The 14,181-nt window shown below is 45.3% G+C and overlaps 1 protein-coding gene across 2 annotated transcripts in view; it reads right to left on the bottom strand.

The window, feature by feature from the left end:
- LOC311626611 (uncharacterized protein) overlaps positions 1-14,181 on the bottom strand; it is a 249,313-nt gene that overhangs the window by 145,023 nt on the left and 90,109 nt on the right. The gene's annotated exons all lie outside the window — the stretch shown is intronic.

The following is a 14,181-nucleotide window of genomic DNA, read 5'->3' as shown; positions in this document are numbered from 1 at the left end:
ACAAGGTTTGGCTGGGCAGGCTGGAAAGGCAGGGGTGGCAAACTATCTGCGGGGCAGCGGGGTCAGAGGAAAAGGAGACAGTCCTCAGACAAAAAAAAAAAAAAAAAAAAAGAAAAAGAAAAAAAAAGAAAAAAAAAAAAAAAACAGACACTGAGAACAGACCCTAAGTCAGCAGGACTCGGGACTTAGGAATCAGCCTCTCTTTCTTGGTCTTGTCACGAAGGCATCACAGGGCCTTGTGTGTGCTCCTGGGTGGTGGCAGGAAGTCCTAGACTTAGTCACAAGTTGCAGAGAGGGGCACGTCCCTTGAACCAGACACACCGTTCTGTCTGCGGTTATTTCCCTTTGCCATCCCCCATTATGTAGGGCAGAAGGGCCAAACCAAGAGCAAGCCAGCCAGCCTTTCCTTCACGTCCCGGGCCAAGATGAGACCAGCTGGGACCGTCAGATAGTCTGCCATAGTAGTGAGGGATGGAGAGACCTGCTCACAGCCAGGCCCTGTTAGCAGCGGTGCCCGGCGGCCTTCAGGGTCCCAAATCAAAGGCAGAGGGCAGAGCTCAGGTTGAGTGTTGGAGCGCCCACATTGAAGGTGGTTTGTTTTTATTCCAGAAGGTGGCCATTCCTCATGGGAGGGTGTGGGGGATAGTTTTAAGCATTCTAGAAGAGTCCATTGTCCTATTTGTTCAACAAAATTTCACTCACCACCAGTCACCCACCACAGAATTGTGCTGGGCCCTGCTGGTGAGGAGAGACACTGGAGAGCTATGGTTTCCAAAAAGAGTTTACTCCAGCCCTGCCTGGGCTGCCCACTCCAACCTTCTTCCCCCCTCCCCACCTCCACCTTGGCTTCCCCTGCCCCAGCGCATGCAGGAATAGGGTGCCCACAGAGCAAGTGGGCGTCCAAGGGAGTCAGAGGGGCCTGTGCTCTCCAGAGGAGGGGCCGTGAAAAAGATTAGTATTTAGACTCTTCATTTTATTCTGCTTTCCTAATTTGCAGCTTTCCCTCTAGCCTTAATGGATTTATAAGTCTCTTACCCCAATTGCCATCTAGCCATGAAGTTAGTCAAAACTGCTGATAGCTGTGTGGTGCAGAAGAAGGGGAGGGCATGGCATCAACAGGTCTGGGTTCCAACAGCATCGCTCAGCTCACTAGCTGGGTTGCCATGGGAACGTCGTTTAACCTCTCTGTGCCTTGGTATCCTCATCTGTAAAATTGGACTAATCCTAAAATTAACAGAGGTATTAAATGAGCAAATATTCATAAAGTGCCCCTGAAAGAGAGATGACTGGCACATAAAAACATAGTAGACCATGTAAAATCCTAGCTTCAAAGAACTAACTCTCCCTCTCCTTCTCTCACATGCACACACACTGCCACACAAAGTCAAACACAAATACATCCCTATATAAATTTTCCATTGTTCATTACAGATTAGCACAAATATGTTGGCTTAAAGTATCCCCCATTAACTAGCTGACTGCTCTGTGGGTCAGAAAGCCGACACCACACGGCTAGACTTCTGGTGGGCCATCACAGGTCCATCCCAAGGGGTCAGCAGCTTTGGAAGACTTCCCTGGCCCATTCATGTCATTGGCAGCTCAGCTCCTGCGCTTGTGAGGCAGCCTTCTGCACATCCTGGCTGCTGGCAGCTGGAGCCTGATCTTACTAGTAGCTAAAACCCCTGCATCCCCTGCCACATGCCCTCCATCGTCACACCAGCAATGGAGCACTTCTGAGTCAAACCCCCCTTTTGCTCTGATCCCTGACTCCTCAGTGTCTGACCTCTAGTTCTGGATTTAAAGGGTCATGGGATTGGGCCAGACTCTCCCAAATGCCTCCCTATCTTAAAGCCAATAAGTTTGGAACCTTAAGGACTTGAAAAATATTGACACTCTCTGACTCAGTCATTTCATGCTGGGGGAGCTAAGCTAAGGAACTGATCTGAAATGCAGGTGGAAAGAGTCTTATTAATAAAGATGTTTATTGTAGAGTTACTTATTATAGTGAGAATCTATAAATAACAGGAATGTTGAATAAAAGGCTGTAGATAATAACATTTAAAGTTATATGATGAAATGGAAAAATTTTAAATGATGCTTTAAAATATATTTATTGATAAATGTTTAATGTGATAATGCTTATCTATATATGTAAAAAGCCAGTGACTGGGATGTCTAACGGCTGGAATGACCAGTTGCTATGATGCCCACTGCAGTCAGTGAACTGGCCCAGTCAACCTCCCACGGTCCCTCCACCAGCCGGCCCCACCCATGATCTATCTCCCCCACCCAGATGGAGGGCCCTGTGGCTAGCCAACTCCCCCCACTGCCCTTCCTCTGGGGCAACCCTGCCCCTGATTGCCACTCCACCCCAATAGGGGGTGGGGCAAGCCAGCCAACCTCCTGCAGCCCCACCCTCCAGGCGGCCCCACCCCCATGGACTCCCACCATCCCAATCTTCCCACACCCCTACCCCAGGCTGGACCCACCAGCAAGCTCCCCCCAGCAAGCTCTACCCCTGATTGGCCTCTTCACTCTGATAAGGGGCAGGGCCAGCTGGCCAACCACCCATGCCCCCCCCCCCCGCCCAGGCCACCGGCCTCCCATTGGCCCCCCCATCCAGTTCAGGGGCAGGATCCCTCCCAATAAGACCCCCCCAATCGGGGGCAAAGTCACCAGCCAATCTCCCATTGCCTTCCCCCCAGCCAGCCTGGCCCTGATAGGGCCAACCTCCCATCATCACCTCCTCCCAAGAGGCCCAGCCCCAATCTGCTCCAATTGGGGAAGAATTCATGCGCTGGACTTCTAGTTATATATAAAATCCTATCTTGAGTATGAGTTTGACTGTCATCCTATATAATAAAGAGGTAATATGCAAATTGACCCTCACACCCTCACACAAGATAGCCCCCCCATGTGTTCAAAGATGGCCACCACAAGATGGCTAGCACAGGAGGACAGTTGAAGGTAACCAGGCCTGCAAAGGAGGGAAATTGGGGGGGACCAGATTTTTAAGGGAGGGCAGTTGGGGGCAACTAGGTTGGTAAGGGAGGACAGTTGAGGGGGACCCTGCCTGCAGGGAAGGGCTGTTGGAGTTTACCAGGCCAGCAGGGATGGGCAGTTGGAGGCAATTGGGCTGGCAGGAGAGCAGTTAAGTGTTGATCAGGCTGGTTAGGAGATGATCAGGCTGGCAGGCAGGCAAGCATATGGGAGCCAGCAGTCCCAGATTGTGAGAGGGATGTCTGACTGCCAGTTTAGGCCCAATCCCACAGAGCCTAAACCAGCAGCCAGACATCCTCTGAGGGGTCCCAGATTGGAGAGGGTGCAAGCCAGGCTGAGGGACACCCCCTTCCTCCAGTGCACAAATTTTGTGCACCAAGCCTCTAGTATTTACATATATGTACACATCTATACATATTAATAACTAGCTAATACTGGTATGCACATAAATAGCTATAAATAGGGTGAGAAAGACAAATATCACAATGTTAATCGATATTATCGAAGTCAAGAAGACAGATTATGTTTATTGACATTAATTTTTTCAAATTGTGATAAACATATATAACACAAAATGTACCATTTTAGTGTAAGTGTGCATACAGTTTAGTGGCATTAAGTGCAGTTCACATTGTGCAGCCATCACTACCATCCATCTCCAGAATTTTTCCTCTTCCCAAACTGTTACTCTCTCCATTAAATGTTAACTCCCATTGCCCTCCCCCCCCCCCCAGCCCTGGAAACACCAATTGCAATAGTCCTTAAAAAGTCTTTACTATTTTAACAAGTGCCAGGATGAAGTTTTCTTTAAGAGCAAAATTTCATTCTGTTTTTATAGCTGAGTAATATTCCACTGTAAGCATTCCACATTTGTTTATCCGCTCATCCATTGGTGGACACTGGGGTTCTTTCCACCTTTTGGCTCTTATAATGCTGCTAGGAACATGAGTGTACATATAATATGTCCCTGCTTTCCATTCATTTGAGTATATACACAGAGTTTGAATTGCCACATCATATGGTAGTTCTGAGTTTGATTTTTTGAGAAATCATCATACTATTTCCCACGGCAGCTGCATTTTCATATTCCTAATAGCAATGCACAAGCGTTACAATTTCTCCACATCTTCTTCTGTACTTTTATTTTCTCCTTTTTTATAATAATCATCCTAATGGCTGTGAAGTAGTATCTCACTGTAGTTTGGGTTTGCATTTTTCTAATAATTAGTGTCAATAAATTCCAAGGTTAAGATAATCCACACACTCATAATCCTAATTACTATATATTGACATGACAGCAGGACAGTCAAAAAGGCTGATAGAAAAAAATATTCATTTGAAATATGGTGCTGGAGGAGAGCTCTACGGATACCCTGGACCACCAGGAAGATGAACAAATGGGTCCTAGAGCAAAGTAAGCCTGAAACATCACTGAAGGCGAAAATGACACAACCGAAGGCAGGGATCTTTAAAAAGACAATAATGTTGTGAAAAATCAAAGGCAGCAAGAAAAAATGAACGCCAAATGTGAGATGGATTGACTCCATGAAGGAAGCCAAAGACAGGAGGCTACAGGAGCTGAGGAGGCACCCTGTGAACCTCACCCACTCACCGGCTTGGCGGGAGCTGGAGCCACCTCAACAGCATATGACAAATGCACGATAATTAGTGATGTTGAGCATCCTTTCATGTATTTGTTGGACATCTGTACACCTTCTTTGAAGAAATGCCTATTCAGGGCCTTGCCCATTTTTTATAGTGGGTTGCTTATTTTTTGTTGTGGTGGTTGTGTAAGAGTGCTTTCCTGGATATCAAATGTTCTCCCATCCTGAGGGTTGCCTTTTCACTCTGTTGATAGTGTCCTTTGGCACATAAAATAAACTTTCTATGTACGGTATTCCAAAATTTCACAATGAACATGGAATATTTTCAAAATAGAGGAGAAATTTAAAAAAAAAAAAAAACCAACTTCTTATGATATTTATGAAGAATTTTTAATGGTATGAAGAAATAAATATGTATTATAATATAGTATTGTTAATTAAAGCACAAGATAGTCAGTTATAAATATAATCAAATCTCAATAATGAAAACAATATATACCCTATACAAAGAGACCAGAAAGCAACAATTTTTTAAGGGGGGAGGGAATACCATCTAGGTTCACAGGTATCAACCTTCTCAAAAGCACAAAGAAAAAGAAAAATGCTTTTGGTCTCTTCCTCTGTCCTTAGCTCTCTCGGCTCTTCTTTGGAACTCACAGGGAAGCACCTTTAGTCAGGAGCTGGGAGTGGGCCGCCGGAGGTCCATCTTCATTGTGCATTTCAGCTCACCTATTTGCAAGGCAGAACAGGAGCAAATTCTGTTTCTGAGGACATGTGGCTGAAAACTCTTACTGCCTTTACACAAAGGAGAATTTGCAGATGACAAACATTTTCTTTCACTGAGTTTTATCTTGCCCAAAGGAATAAAGCTCCGCACACTTTCATATGCTGATCTCCAGGATATGGGGCAGAAATAAACCCCTCCTCTTATGAAAAGCATTGTGAAGGAGGAGGATCTTCATCCCTGGTTTCCTCCCCCTCATCACCCTGCATTGGGCGGTGGTCAGCGCGTGTACCTGCCTAAGGTGTGTGAACATGTGCACTTCAGTGGGATTCTGCTCCTGGTCTTCCAGAGAACCAGCAGCTCAGGGCTCTGCTACTGGACCGATGGCTTCCTCGGAGGCAGGGCAGCGTGTTTGAATGGGTGGTACAGGCTGCCGTGTTTAGACCAGATCAGTACCCTTTTAAACAACCATCTGGCTGTGAGATCCTTGGAAAATCACGTCATTTTTCTATTATGCAGTCTTCAGAGAGGAATCCATCAGCACTGTCCTCCCCCAAGTAAGTGCCCTGCTGATTGTTCCACCCCGTTTAAGCCTCTCTGCCCCAAACCACTCCCTTTCTACCAATGCTTCTGTTTCCATCATCCCCAGATCAACTTAGCTACTCTTCACAGGGCCACCAGTTCCTCACTCTATAGTGCATGCTATGTGCTTGCTTGTGTCCCATCTCTTCTATAGAATGTAAGTTCAGTGTGGGCAGGCTTTTGTTTTATTATCCGCTCCCAGCATCTAGCATGGAGCCTGGCACAAGGAGAGTGCTCAGGAAGGATTATTTGCATGGTCTAATCAATTAATCAACCATTAAACAAATCAATCATTAAAATAAGTTTGTTTCTACCTCCCTCATGTTCTGGGGATAACATGAGATTATTTTTATGATCCTTAAAATTCTGTACCACTTTCACATGTATGCCCCCAGTGCCTATGTCAGTACTGTCTGTGTAGTCAGTGATTAATGAGTCTGGTGAATGATGAAATAAAATAATACATAATGTATTACAGTCAACTTTCAATCATCTGCATTAATAAAGGGGAAGTAGGCAATGGATAATATGAAACAGAAGCTAATCTGAAAATAGTTTCTGTTGGTTGGAATGTATACCATACAATTCAGAGCTCGATCTCCCAATAGTCCCCATCAGTCTGGGAGCTGGGGACTGCTGACTAGCTCTGTGTACCTGATGACTCACTCTTCAGACATTTCAAGTCCCCTTTGCCATGTGTTCCAACAAATGTACTCATTTCCTGCTGCCTCTTGAATCCGGGCCTGGCCTGAGTTCCTCCGTCCTGTCCCTTCAGCTCTGATTTATAGGGCCTTTTCTCAAAGCCAGAGGTATCCACAGGCGGCAGAGCTGGGCTGGCTCTGAGCACAAGCTCTCCTGGTGGACAAGGCTGTGGGAGCACATGGGCTAGGGCCTGGGAGAGTGGCTCCTGCACAGTATGGCCCCTTTGGCAAAACTGTATCTTTCCCCGGAACCTCAAAGGTCTCTTGCAGAGCAGAAAGCTTCCTGGAATCTGTTGCTTTCTTCTTCTTTGACTTATACAGGTGCAGTCAGCAGCTGGCATTTGTTTTGTGAGTTTGATTTTGCACTATTCGTGAATTATCTCATTTAAAGCTCAATGCAACCCTTGAGATTATTAGAGATATTCTCTCCTCTCTAGCAGATGAGGCAGTGAGGTGCAGAAAGGTGAGGTTTCATCTAGGGTTGGCCCACTTCACCACTCTTGCTGCTCATATATTCTCTCAATAATCGCATTCCCTTTAAGTAGCTGTTTCCCCCAGATTCACTGGATTCCTAAAGAAAGTCTTATTTGCACTTGGGAGTACATTTCCAATATAAGAAGGAGGACCAATGAGAAAATGAGACTCAGTATATCAAACTTAGGTAGGCATTTAAACGACAAACTTACCACTCTGATTAGTTTTGTTTGGGCCAATATTAATTTTAGTCTGTTCACCTGATCAATAAATATTTTGGAGTGCCTGTTCTGTCTGTGCCCAGAGCTGTTGTAAGCACTGGGGATACAGCAGGGAACAAAACCAATAAATCTGCACCTACATGAATCTTATTTTATAGTTGGTATCACAGAGAAAAGAAGCAATAGTTAAAAATGTAGGGTAGGCAAGCTGGCACACAAAAAAATAAAGTAGGGTAGGAGAATGCAGAGCACAGGATCTGTGAGAAATATTTAAAGATGCAGTTGGTATTTGAGGAAAGATCTGAAAGAAGTGAGTAAGTGAGCCATATAGATATTGGCAAGAAGAGTCCAGATAGAGACAGCAGCAGGTTCAAGGATCCTGGGGTAGAAAGAGCAACAGGGCCAGTGTGGCTAGAGAAAAGCAAGAGAGGTGAGTCGGTGAGAGATGAGGTCTGAGGGATTAAGAGCGAAGGGTTGGATTATATTGTGCCAGGCTCATGGAGAGATCAGTGTGTCCATGAACTAGTTTGGGAAAAACAGTTTTAGATCTAACATAACATGCATTTGTCTTGCCAAAGACCACCCCATGGTTGAATGTTATTATTCAAGCTAAGCCACTCTAATATGTTTTTCAAAAATAAACTTAAACTTGATGCTACTTTTTAAAGTATTTCATTATATACTGCATTAATAAAGAAGTACATATATTACTATATCCTAAATTTTGTGAGGGTTTTAGTTTGATAGCTATGTTTCAATATAATTGGTATTTTGGACTGAAGACTTGGTCCTCCCTAAATTCTTACATTGAAACCCTAACCCCCAATGTGATGGTATGTGGAGATGGCTCCTTTGGGAGGAAATTAAGTCATGAGAATGGGTCCCTCATGATAGAATCTGTGCCTTATCAGAAAAGCAAGAGAGATTTTTCTCTCCCTCACTCTGGCCATGCACTGAGGAAAGCTATGTGTGGTCACAGAGAGGGAACAGGCACCCGCTGAAGCTCAGGGCACAAGGCTTCACAGAACTGGACGTATGGCATGGAGCTCAGACTTGCAGCATCGGAACTATGAGAAGATATGTGCCTGTTGCCTGAGCCACCCAGTCTATTGTATTTTGTTACAGCAGCTTGAGCAGAATAAAACAACTGGTTTCCTTTAAGTCTGTCTTTTATTTTTTGCATTGAAAGACATCCCAGACAGGACCCACAGGCTTCACTGTCCTTCCAGGGGGCTCCAGGTCACACGAAGTCTAGGAATCCCTCCTAGGAGAGCCTTGAGTCGTCACAGGAACATGGACTTCCATGCCAATTTGGGAAAGGAGGTCATTGGTGGGGTGAGGAGAGGTGTCACTGGAGCTGACTTGTGATTGTTAATAGGATCAGAGTGACTCCTGAGTTGGAGTATATTTGGGGTAAAGGCAAGAAAACTGGTTAGTAAACTACTGCAATAATCCAAGAAAGAGAGGATGATTGATGGCTTAGATTATTACAGTGGTTATTTTTATTTTCCCAGATCAAACAGTAACTACTGAATGAGAAGCCAACAAGGCCAAGAGTGAGAAGTCACTGAGGCAGTAAAGCCAACAGACACCACTGAGAGATGACTACAGATGCAGCCAGGAAGGAGACAGCAATTACAGCAGGTAGCTGGGTACTAATTTCTACAAATGGCAATCCTTTCATCAGTAAAACATTGTAAAGAGCTATTTATGGGCAGCCGAACGCACACAAACGAGACAGTAGAATTAGTAGTAATTAACCCCAATTAAATCCAGTCTCAGTACCTGGGCACACCCCTTTCCCAACTCCCCACTCCTCTCTTTCTCCCTAAACCTCACCCATCACATAAGGTCAACCCTTCTGATAAGATCAAGCTCTTTCACAACTAACTCCACAGGCACATCACTGCAGCACACTCAGTGGGCACAGCTGGGGAGTCAGAGACAGGAGCCCTGCCCCAGAAGGGGGAAAGTGAGAAATGCATTCCAACCAGATATTAGCTCAAGCAAGGACACAGTGGGAGTCAATGCCAAGCAGACAGGAAGGACTCCCAGGCTACGAAAGAGGGAGAGAGCACTACTGGGCAGCAGGACCTGGGGTGCTTCATGGTCAGGAGGGGCTTGGCCAGATTTGGGAACGATTTGGGAGTCTCCTTCAAATGAGGAAGGTTCTTAGCCATCACCATAACTCCCATGCCTGGCTCGCACCTGCTACCCAGTGAGTGGAGGTCACAGAAGAGAGTGGACCCTCCAAGTGGGAGTGACAGTGTAAGCAGAGACTGTGGAGAAGGGACACAGGGACATTCGGATGGCTACTGCTTGGTGATGTCAGCCTGCGGACCAAATCCAGCCTGTTGCCCGTTATGCAGCCACAAACTCGGAACGGGTTTTGCATTTTTCAGTGGTTGGGGGAGGAAAACAATCAAAAGAAAATTTATATTAATTATTTTAATTTTATTTTGTAATTTAGTCTCCATAGATTTTATTAAAACAGCTATGTCTATTCATTCATATACAGTGTGAGGCAAAAGTAGCTTTACAGTTGTTCATATGGAAGATAATATAATAATTAGTAAATAGTAACAAGAATAAACTGCATTTCATGTTCTCATAACTGTGAACCTGGTTTTGCCCCACCCTGTACCATCTGTGGCTGTTTCAGTGTTACATGGCAGGACTGAGTAGTTGTGACAGAGACCATCTGGACCACAGAGTCTAAAATCTTCACAGTCTGGCTCTTCATGGAAAGTCTGCAGACCCCGGGGTGCATGAAGGGCTCCCCCTAAACCTGTGCCGTGCACAACCTATGTCACCAAGCATGGCAACCCTGGCAGGGAGCTGAGTCCTGGCTCCTGGTTGGTTTCCACATGTGGGCTTTTCCCTTACGCCAGCAAGAGGCATATTCCTTTCCCAGTCAGTGGGGTCAGGATGGAACCTGTGTCCCCATGTCACCAGCTCTCACAGTGCTGATTGGCTGCCCTTTGCTTTAGTCTAAGTCTCTCTGCACTACTGCAGGGTCTCATGGTCCTAGGGAAGGGCCATATGTTCCTGCTAAGACTGTCAGGAAACCCAAACCCTGGTGATTCTGATTGGCCCAGCTTGAGTCACATGCACCTCAAGACCCAATCACCAGAGCCAAGTAGGCAGTGTCATCTGGAAAGCCTGAGCTACTGGACAGAGTGAAGGCCATGTCACCAGAACCCAAAACCCATCAGCTGGGCAGGAATATTTCGGAACAGTAGAAGGAGGGTTCGCCAAGAAAGGGATGCTGGGTTACATACAGGACACTGGTTTCTTACTTCAGACTACAGAGGACAGAGTCAGGAAACTGGCCCGGGGCCTCAGCCCGGCAGGTGGGTCCTAGCCAAAGGATATGGTGCTCAGAAGCTGTCCTCTGGCCAATCCTGGACATTGTTAGGCAACTCAGGACAAGGATAGAGGCCACTGTACCACTCAGGACCAAGAAAATGTTCACCTGGGGGTGAAGCCAGTGCCAAGGGGACTGTGGAGGAGGCAAGACTTCAACTCGAGGTCAGCCTTGTGCCCAGGGACTATCTCCTGTGTCTCCGAATCCAGAGCTGCACCAACACTGAAGGAGGGACAGACAGACAGGGCGACTAAGTGAGGGCCTCCTGCCTGCCTCAGCTCAGGACCTGAGGTCAGCCTCACGGGCTCATCTGCCACATGTGCTTGGGGACATTCAGGCAGCAGAAGGAGAGCTTCACGCAGATCTTCAAAGTCAGAAAGGACTGTGGGAGACCTTAGATGACAAAGCAGAAATAGAGGAAATGGTAAAAAAATAAATAAATAAATAAAATAAAATAAAATAAAATAAAATAAAAAAATATTTAATTGGGGCTCAAAATTACTCCTTCCTGCCTCCCCTCTCGTGATTAGTTTTTCTGGGGCACGAAGAGCTGCTTTCCATGCAAAGAGGCCTGCAGCTCTCGTCTACAGAAAAGGGAGAGTGACTGTGCCTCTAGGGTGGCTGGGAGTGAAGCAGGTAGTTGATGGAACAGTTAGCACAATGCTAGACAGAGGAAACACAGGCAAGTGTTTATTTTTCAGTAGCCATGGAAGCAGAGATCCTAAATATGTACTGGGGTAAAGGCATGAAGGAGCAGATAAATTCATTCTCAGGTAGCTCAGTGGCACCCTTCAGAATGACATATCCCACTTACTTATACAAAGACGAGCTCCTCTTATTATTTTTCCAGTTAACAAAAAAATCCAATTTGAGCAAACTCTCCATCAGGCTCTCGTTGCATCCTGTGCAAACGGCTTCCTTAATTAAAAGATCTTAATCACAACACAGCTTTTCCCATGGAGCCTTCTGAGAGGAGGCAAGATCTGTCAGGGTGGGTCCCGCGTAGCTTCGGAGGGAGGGAGTCACCTCCCTCTGCAGGCGCCTTGGAAAGCCCACAGCATGAGGCTCCCTCTTCCCAACCTTATGTCCCACCTTCCTCCCAGCACCATGCTCTCCTCTTCCTAACAACCCTCCTCCTCCCAGAGACAGTCTCCTTTTCATCGCCCTCTCAGCCCCTGGGTCTCCGCGTGTCTCATTCTCTAGGCCACATGTGTCAAACACAAGGCCCGCGGGCCAAATCCAGCCCGCCAGGCCTTGCAATGTGGCCCGCACCGAGCTGTCATCACTGCACTCCGCTGTCAGTTTATGACATTGTCAGTTTATGACTGTTCAGTAAACCATTCGGCCCGCGATTTAGGCTGGATTTTAGATTTTGGCCCCTTCTCTGATTGAGTTCGACACCCCTACTAGGCCATCCCGACCTCTATATTCCCTCGCTCTCTTGGTTCTAGGATGTTCAGCCTGGTGGCAGGTGCTGCTTCCACAGCTTGTTTACCCTGGAAGCTCGTTCAAAAACCAGTGGTGCGTGGTTGATGGTTGCATCTTGGATAACCCAGGCTTCTACCTGGGGGCCTCTCCTCCAGTCCTTTTTCATACCTTGCTCATACCCAAGCCTTGTCTGCTTCCTTCTTCAAGACATAGACAGACAGCCCCAAATTCACTTCCTCCAGGAATTTTAATCAGGCATCAGTTCTTAAAGAGCCCTCTTCACCACGAATCTGTCCATAAAGTCCCCCTTCTTCCTGGGAGTAGTCAGATAACCACAGGGTTGGCTTTTCATAGCACCATATTTAAACAGAGTCTATTACAGTTCCATTGCACAAGCTTTAATCCTAAGGAATGGCTTTCCCATAGTTTATAAAATGGAAGAGTTTGGTCCAAATGTTTAAGTGAATGTAAATGACAACTAATTTGGGGAGATTGAGGCAAGGGTCTGAGCTGACGTCAGAAAGCTTGTTGTTGAGTCAAGGGACTAGGCAGAGGATGGAAGGTAATTCTCAACCATTTCTAGGAAGGCCATTTGGGACTTGCAGATCCTTGTCTGGGCTGATATTTTTGGTAGATGGGCCACCAGGGAGTGTGAGTCAGGAAAAGTGGGGAAGGAGAAGACAATATTTCCAATGAAGAAGGACCATGAAGATCTCCTATTCTGGGACTTTTTGTATAGTTTTTGAGCCTCGGAACTTTCTTCAAACAAAATATTTTACAAAAGATGTTCTCCAACTTAGGCCATCATCTGGTTCAGCGAGGCCTTGCCTAGCTTATAGAAATTGTTATTTTGTAGGTCAAAAATGTTAGAACATTGACAATTTCATGTTGTTCAACCTAATGCTTTAGAAAAAAATGTTGTACCAATTTCCCCCAGCACTGGCAGCCTCACCACTCTCTTTGGCTTTGAATCTAAGGAATCACAAAGTCTGTCTGAGTCCACTGTCCTTTCCCTTCCTCGAATATCAAACAAATGTATAGCCTTGGCTTGGATGATGGTTTTTCTGGTCATTACTAGAACATGATAGAAGGGTGAACATAGGCTACCTGATGGAACAGGAGCAGGTGCATAGAGGATCCACATTGTCCCAGAGACAAACAAAGAAAATGTGTTTTCATGCTGTTGTTATGTCTTCCCCATGTGGAACTATTTTCATATGTGAAATTTATACAAGTGAATGTTTCATTACCCTGGAGTGCTCTCACCACAGCATCACAGGCAGACAGAGTGACTATGTTTTCCTTTCTTTATTACTAAACTTATGTTACTTATTATAAAAGTAATAAAAACCCATTATGTAATACAATATAGAAAATACAGATAAGAAAAAGATGTGTTTTGATCACTGACAATCCTATCCTTCATTTCCTTCCCATCTTTTCTTCAAAGAAACAGAAACACTCTGTAAATATATGTAAACATTTAGTGACATATTTTAACAAAAGTAGGATTACACATACATATTGATTATAACTCTTTTCACTCAATAACATATTTTGATCATGTGTTTATATCAGTAGATATGCATCAAAATTCAACACTTGATTACTGTATGAATGCATTGTGTAGAATAAATGATCAACTCTTCAGCCATATGTTAATTGTTGAATATTAAGGATTTTCCCCTTTTTTATTATAAGTATCATGCTACTAAAGGTCCTTGCACATATATACCTGCTCATTTGCCCATGTATTTCCTTATAAATGTAGAGTTGTTGAACCCAAACAGTATATATTAGTATTGACTCTAATAGTTGGGTGACCAAATCACTATTCCTAGTCACTTTGGGCATTAGCCGTGGCTTTTATTGGGCATTAACCAAAGCTCTGATGACATGGAGAGCTTTACTAACTTTGGAGGGACTGCCTCAGCCTGGGTTAGCCAATTTCTAGCAATAGTGTGAGATCACACCTTTCAAACAGAAACCAACCAATTCAGAGTCCACACCCTCCCTATCAGGGATCTCACACCTTGGGCTGCTATCCACCTGCCCTGATACCCCAGGGTCAGGAAGCAGG

The sequence above is a fragment of the Pipistrellus hanaki genome (genome assembly GCF_964339955.1).
Source record: "Pipistrellus hanaki genome assembly, chromosome: 8".
NCBI lineage: Eukaryota > Metazoa > Chordata > Mammalia > Chiroptera > Vespertilionidae > Pipistrellus > Pipistrellus hanaki.
Note: the sequence above shows the minus strand (reverse complement) of the source record. Positions and strands in the feature narration are given on the sequence as shown.